At 45.3% G+C, this 6,344-nt stretch overlaps 1 pseudogene; it reads left to right on the top strand.

Annotated features, from left to right (window-relative positions):
* Positions 1-6,032, top strand: part of LOC125754730 (olfactory receptor 3A1-like) — a 40,522-nt pseudogene extending 34,490 nt beyond the window's left edge.
* The last annotated feature ends 312 nt before the right edge of the window (positions 6,033-6,344 follow it).

The raw sequence follows: 6,344 nt of genomic DNA on the forward strand, positions 1-6,344 counted from the left end.
GTAAAAGTGTGAAATTTGTCATCCAAAACATCTTTTGGCACTTTAAAGTGTTAATACACCAGGAATTCATTTTGGTGTGAAAATTGCCAGTGGTCTGACTTTGTCTCTTCCCCTGCCGAAGGTTAGTCAGGTGTGTCAACATCATTTATCAAATAATCCATATAACCCTACTGAATTGAAATGTCATCTTCACCAAAGTCTAAACCCACATTTGACTTTTTCTTGCATATTTATTTCTCTATCCAGTTCATGGCTACGTGGGTCCCACTCCACCCTCTCGACTCACCTATTATCTGAGGCCTCATTCCCCGGGGTTCCCTGGGATTTCCCGAGCGCCTTCCTCTGTGTGGCTCTCTCTTGCATCATCTGTCCCCAAAGTGGTTTTCCAGCTCATTATGCTGCTGCCTTCTTCCCTAAAGTCAGGACGGGGGTCCTTGAGGAAAAGACAAAGGGGAACTGGTCTCCCTGAAGTGGGGAGGAGAGATGAAGTGGGTTCTTCTCCGCCTGTCCCTGCAAGATGCCCTGATTTCACAGCACAGTGGGGCTGCTCTCGAGGCACACTGTGGCCCGAGGAGGGGATGGGCAAGGCCCCATTGCAACAGGTGAGTCTCTGGGATGGACACAGGAGGAACAAGGCATTGTCTGGGGGAGAACCACTGTTTGCAGAGAGACTGAGCTGTGCAGAACTCTGTGACGACACATTTATGAATTTGTCCCCGTCTGTGGGTCTGTGAATAGGTCTGCCGGAAGTTGGGAAAATAAAGGCAACCCTGTCTTGTCTGTGAGGAAGGCATCCAAGCAAGAGGGTGACCAGTGTCTAGAATGGCTTGTGACATTGAGCAATGTCACCAAAGAGAGCCCCAGCCTGGGGCTCAACTGTCTCTGTCACTCCTGTTCTTTCTGATTTTCTACTGGGCAGGCAGCTGTCATCTCAGGTGTGTGCAGGGGGGACCCTGAGGCAGAGAACAAGGATGTTTCAACACACGCACATCTAGAAATGTGAAACATCACCTGTTTTAGTGAAAGATAAAAATCACATGATCCATTGATGCAGAAACAGCATTTGACAAAAGACAACATATTTTCATAGCAAAAACCTTCAATAAATGGGGGATAGAATTAGCTTTCCCCGATATAAAAAACAAACCCCACAGCTAATATCACACTCAACAGTGAAAATTTGAAAGTTTTTCCTCGAAAATCAAGAAGAAGGTATGGCTTGTCAGAGGCATACTCGGTGAAATTTTGATACTTAACTTTCAGATTTCTTGAAAATTGGTTTGTGGCCCAGCAAATGCACATCAAACATACTTGTACTGGAAAAGAATGTGCAGTACACACACATCTAAAGTTTAGATTATGAATTTAGTGTCATAAAGACATCAAGCAAGGTAGTTGATTGTATCGATGGGATGTCCTATGTCAGGGCCCAATAAACTTTTTTTTTTTTCAGATTATATTTATGTATTCATGAGAGACACAGAGAAGGCACAGGGACATAGGCAGGGGGAGAATTTATCTTGTTTTATCGCTTCCCTCCCCTCCCCTATGATCCTCTGTGTTGTGTCTTAAGTTCCCCGTACGAGTGAGATCATATGATAATTGTCTTTCTCTGACTTATTTTGCTTAGCATCATACCCTCTAGTTCCATCCACGTTGTTGCAAATGGCAATGACAAGATTTCATTTTTTGATGGCTGAGTAGGAGTCCATTGTGTGTGTGTGCGTGTCTCTCTCTCTCTCTCCATCTGAAGAACACTGTGTCTTCCGATCTGTGCGCATGATATCCTTCTCCATTCATGTAGGTTTTCTTTGATGCCTCTTACCAGTAGCTTTGAGCCTCACTGTAAACCTTTTGCACACGTTATTAAAGGTGTCACCCAGCATGTCAGGTTTGGGCATGCTAGTGTCAACGATAGTGATTTGTTTTTTATTTTCACTCCTTTCCTTTTGTAGATTACTTAGGATTTCTTACATACACGTCTGTGGATAAAGATGATTCTACTTCTTTTTTCCTTCAATCTGCAACACTTTTATTTCTCTTTCTTGCCTAGTGCACTGCCTAGGATTTCCAGGAAGGTGTTGAATAGAAGTGGTGAACATCCATACCTTGTTTCTCAAAGTTTGCTCGGGGGTGAAGGGGTGGGTTGGCTGGGGGAAGGCGTGTGTGCATGCGTGCGTGTGTGTGTGTGTGTGTGTGTGTGTTTGTATCTTTCACCATTAGGTATCATGTTAGCTGTAGGATTTTTGTAGATTCCCTTTGTCAGATTAAGAAAGTTTCCCTCTAGGCCTAGTTCTCTGAGAGCGTTTCTCATGAGTGGTTGTTGGATTTTGTCTGATGCATTTCTTCTGCATCTATTGAAATGATGGCATGTTCTCTCTCCTTTGTTTTCTTAATATGATGAATGACCCTGATTTTATTTTATTTATTTATTTTTTGATTATTTTATTTTATTTTTTTATTTTTTTTAGTGAAAACCAATCTTTCATTCTTGGGATAAGGTCACGATTGTATGATCCTCTTTATATATTGTTGGACTGAATTAGCTAATATTTAATCAAGTTTTTTCTGTGTCACTTCATGAAGGACTTTGATCTAGGGTTTTCTTTTCTTAGCAATGTCTTCATATGGTTTTCGTGTTGTGTAATGCTGGCCTCATACAATGATTTGGGAAGTGTTTCCCCTCCTCTGCTTTCTGAAAGAATTTGGATAGGATTGGTAATATTTCTCCGTTAAGTATTTGGTTGTATCTGCCAGTAAAGCCATGTGGGCCTGGAGTTTTCTGTTCCATTTCTCTCATAGACTTGGGGATATTCAGGTTTTCTATTTCTTCTTGAGTCAGTTTAGGTAAATTGTGTTATTCAAAGAATTTGTCCTTTTCCCTTATGTTGGGAAAGGTATCCACAAATATTATTCCTGATAATCCCTGGTTACATTTTTTAAAAAAAATCCATTTTCTTGTTTTTTTGAAGATTTATTTATTTATTCATGAGAGAGAGACAGAGAGAGAGAGAGAGAGAGAGAGAGAGAGAGAGAGAGAGGCAGAGACACAGGCAGAGGGAGAAGCAGGCTCCATGCAGGGAGCCCGATGTGGGACTTGATCCTGGGACTCCAGGACCACACCCTGCGCTGCAGATGGCACTAAACTGCTGCGCCACTGGGGCTGTTCCTCTTGGTATTTTTTTTTTAAAGGTTTCAGTTTCATGGATTCTTCTCTATTGTTTGTCCATTTAACATTGTATTCACATCTGCTCTTATCTTCATTATTTCTTTCCCACTGTGTATTTAGATTTTATTTTGCTCTCCTATGTCTGATTTTCTGCAATATTGTTCTGTCAATTATGTAAAAGGCGTGTGAAAATGTTTCTACAATTGTGGATTCTTCTATTTCTCCTTTCTTTTCTGTGAGTTTTGTTTCATGTATTTTGGAGCCCTGTTATTAGTAGTGCATACATATTTAGATTTTAGGTTTTCTTCACAAAGAGACCCCTTTATCATTAGCAAATGTCCTCCATCCTGTCATCTCCCTTGTCCCAAAGTCTACTCTGCCTATAGGTACAGCTACTCAAACTTTCTTATGATGAAAGTCACTATATAACTTTATTCATCTTTTTCTTGTGTCGTGCTTCACATTTGAGGCACATTTCTTATGCTTAGCATATAGTTTTCCTTTGCCTTTTTTATCCAGTCTGGCGATCTCTGGTTTTAAGTTGCACCATGTAGATCATTTACAATAAATATACGTAGTGACATGGCTGAATTTAAATCTACCATCCTGCTATTTACCTTCTCTTTGTCCCATGTGTTCTGTGTTCCCCTCTCCGTCTAACATGCCTTCTTTCAAATGAGTAATTTCTAGAATTTCTCTATATATGTATAGATTTTATATCTAGGGTTCTAACACGTATTTGAGCTTATTATGGACTGCATTAAAACAATTTCCAATTGTTTCACATATAAGATGAGAACATGACAACAGTATACCTCCAATTATCCAGTCAGTCATGTTTGTGCTATTGCTGTCGTGCATTTCATTCCCTATGGAGGTTATAAACCCCACATCATGTGAATAATTTTGCTTTAAATGGTTCTCTATGGTCGAAGGAAATTTTAAAAAGAGAAAACATATTTTATATTCTCCCACAAACTTCCCATGTCTGGAACTGTGCATTACTGCCCGTAGATCCAAGCTCCCATCTGGTATCACCCTTCCTCGTGGAGAATGTTCTTTAGCATTTCTCGTAGTGCAGGCTTTCTGCTGACAACAAAGGATCTCACCTTCTGTATGTCCGAAAAAACCTTTATTTGGCCTTCTCTTTTTGTTGAGGGTGGTGGATTGTTGTTAACATATAATAAGCCATTAACTTACAATAAGACTTAACACACAATAAGCCATTTTAAGGTGAAAATTCTGTGGCATTTAGTACGTTCACATGTGAAATGATTGCCTAGCAGGGCTGGCACCCTGAGAGCAGCCAGAGAAACGGGGTCAGTTCACCACGGGCGGGAGGGAGAGCCGTCTCCTGCGGAGGCAGGCAACGGGCCAGGGTGTCTGCTGCTGCGGGTCCATGTGCAGATGTGATTCGGGGCACGGAGCTGCTGGAGTTGTTGCCTGATGACAGAGGAGAGGAGAGAGCGTATCACAGAGGGCCCGGTGAGCCTCGGGCAGGACTGTGGCTTTGACCCCGTGTGACATGAGAGGCACCAGGAGGTCCAGAGCAGGAGAAGGAGGGACATGATGAATGTCTTATCACTGATCCCGGGTTGGGGCTCTGCTGGGTGGGCACTGGGGACGTAAGGAGAACGTTGCGGATGATTACAGGGTCTAGGCTCCTCATTCAGATAGGCGTTTCTGGGGGATCCCTGGGTGGTTCAGCGGTTTAGCGCCTGCCTTTGGCCCAGGGCATGATCCTGGAGTCCCGGGATCAAGTCCCATGTTGGGCTTCCGGCATGGAGCCTGCTTCTCCCTCATCCTGTGTCTCTTCTTCTCTCTCTATATGTGTCTCTCATGAATAAGTAAATAAATAAATCTTAAAAAACAAAACAAAACAGATAGGCGTTTCTGAGGGATTGACTGACACCCTTATGGGAGGTGGGCACACCGCGGCTTCCAGGTCGTGCACCTCTCTGGGTGTGGGGTTGCCATTCCCGCTCCCCCGGCCTCCACCTCACCACTGCCCTCCCAAGCCTAACCTCACTCCTTCTATTCCAAGTCTCATTATCCTAAGCGTGGAACCTGTCTTATTTCTCTCTGGACCTTCCCTCGTCCCCACTCCCTCTTGTAAATTGGAACCTCGGGACTTAGATCCTCATGTGACTCTGAGTCGGACACTACGGTTTCCGTTTGTGACTCCATGCGGCTGGGGAATGAGACCCTAGGGTCCCAGTTTCTTCTGGAAGGGCTGGCTGGCACAGAGTTGAGGCCCTTGCTCTTCGAGATCTTTCTGCTGGTCTACATCTTGGCTGTGTTTGGGCACCTGGGCATCGTCAGCCTTACTGTCATGGACTCCCGACTCCACCCCCACCCCCATGTACTTCTTCTTAGCCAACCTGTAGCTGCAGGACACTGCCTATATCTCCAACACGGTGCCCCGGCACTGGCACGCCTGCTGTCGGCAGTGTGGCCTGTGCCCCACGGAGCTTGCCTCACCCAGATGATCTTCATTCACGTCCTAGCACCTGGGAGTGCCTCCTGACTACAGCTGTGGCCGGTGATCACTCTGCGGCCCTCTGCCAGCTGCTGCACTACTGAGACCTCATGGGCCAGGGGACCTGCACAGGGCTGGTCACCACCGCCTGCCTGCTTGCCTTGGGCAGCGCCCACCCACAGCACCCTGGCCGCTCTGCTCCAGCTCTGTGGGCCTCGCCTCCTCACCCACTTCTTCCGGGTCCTCCACCTGCCAACCAAGCTCTCTCGCTCCCGCACGTGGGCCACCAAGCTTCCCCTGTTCTTCTTCAGTTTTGCGGTGGGCCTCGCACTCCAGGCCATAGTTGTGCCCTGGAAGCATTTCCGTCCTGGTGTTTGGTCCTAACACCTTGTTTTCTATTTGCGGAGGCGAAACACGGTTATTGGCTGAGCTGTGCACTTCCAGAAACTTATACAGTGAGTCCGGGAACATGCCCTCTGGGGTCTCACCACCCAGAGAGACCCCTGGGAACATCTTGCTGGTTGCTTCCAGGCTTCATTTGGAACTACGAAGGTATGCACGTGCAGAGTTCCAGGGAGGACAGCAAAACCCGAATCACAGTATGTTCACACTTCCCGGTGCTTAGACATGTTGCAGTTTTTCCCACTAGGATACACACTCACTATAAAATCATTCATGCCTTACGCCAAGGTGTGT

Source organism: Canis lupus, chromosome X (genome assembly GCF_003254725.2).
Source record: "Canis lupus dingo isolate Sandy chromosome X, ASM325472v2, whole genome shotgun sequence".
NCBI classification, from domain to species: domain Eukaryota; kingdom Metazoa; phylum Chordata; class Mammalia; order Carnivora; family Canidae; genus Canis; species Canis lupus.